Source organism: Nannospalax galili, unplaced genomic scaffold (genome assembly GCF_000622305.1).
Source record: "Nannospalax galili isolate Female #2095 unplaced genomic scaffold, S.galili_v1.0 scaffold1138, whole genome shotgun sequence".
In the NCBI taxonomy this organism is placed as follows: Eukaryota; Metazoa; Chordata; class Mammalia; order Rodentia; family Spalacidae; genus Nannospalax; species Nannospalax galili.
Window position 1 is genome coordinate 2,279,576 of NW_008342297.1, and position 987 is coordinate 2,280,562.

Genomic DNA, 987 nt, shown 5'->3' on the forward strand with positions numbered 1-987 from the left:
GGGGGGTCTGTGTAGTGTGTTTATTATGAATGAGGCCTGTGTCGGGCCTAGTGGTTAGATGATTTGCCCATAGTTTTGCCTTTCAGAGAAAATCTCATTTGTTCAGATTTTTGAATCTCTTAATGTTTTCTAGAGCTGCTCACCTTTCCCCTTCCTCTTGGTCGTAATATTTGACAGATCCCCCCACCCCATCATAAATATGTTGCCCTGTTCCAGTTAGAGCAAGGAGTTCTCTGCTAGGCAGCATCTTACCCCAGTGTTCTCCCAGCTGCTCTGCCTAACAGCTGTAACAGCGCAATCCCAACCACCCATTCTTTCCAGAGTAGCTTAAGAAATCTCCATTTGTATTGACTCCATAGGCCCCTGTAGACCAAGATCCGACACAGTTACAGTAGCCTTTGTGCTAGAAACAGGAAATAAAGGGCCAGTGTGAGCAGCATGGCAGGTTGCTGCTGGAGAAGAGACAGTCCCATTTGGGTTGTCCTCCCTATCCCTGGCACTGCGGTTTTATCAGAAACTGGCCCCTAGAGCCCTTCTCTTTATCCTTTTGTTCATGTGCGTGTTTCCTTGTGACACTGGCAGTACTTTTTATCCAGAGAAGAGCTTGTCAGTGCTCTAGGAATGAGTTTTCAAGTCCTCGCCACTGGGGAAGGAGCCGAGGCTGTGACAAGAGTGGTGCAGGGTTGCCTTTTGGAGCAGTTGTCTGCTGCAGTAATAAATGGGAAGAGTCAGCAAGAGCAGGCTGTGGACTTGTTAATACAGGGAAGTGTGACTGGTGGTTGGTTTGTTAGGGTCCATGACTCGGTGGGTCTCTTCTGGAGAACAAATGCACGAGTATGGAGATGCAAAAATCAAGCACAGTTTTATTAAACCAGCTAGCTGGGGCCGACCGTCCTTCCAAGACACGCAGGTCTGGTTAGAGCGATCGACCCTGAGGCAATTTCAGGTAAAGATTATATAGGATCCCACAACCGTTACACAAAAGCC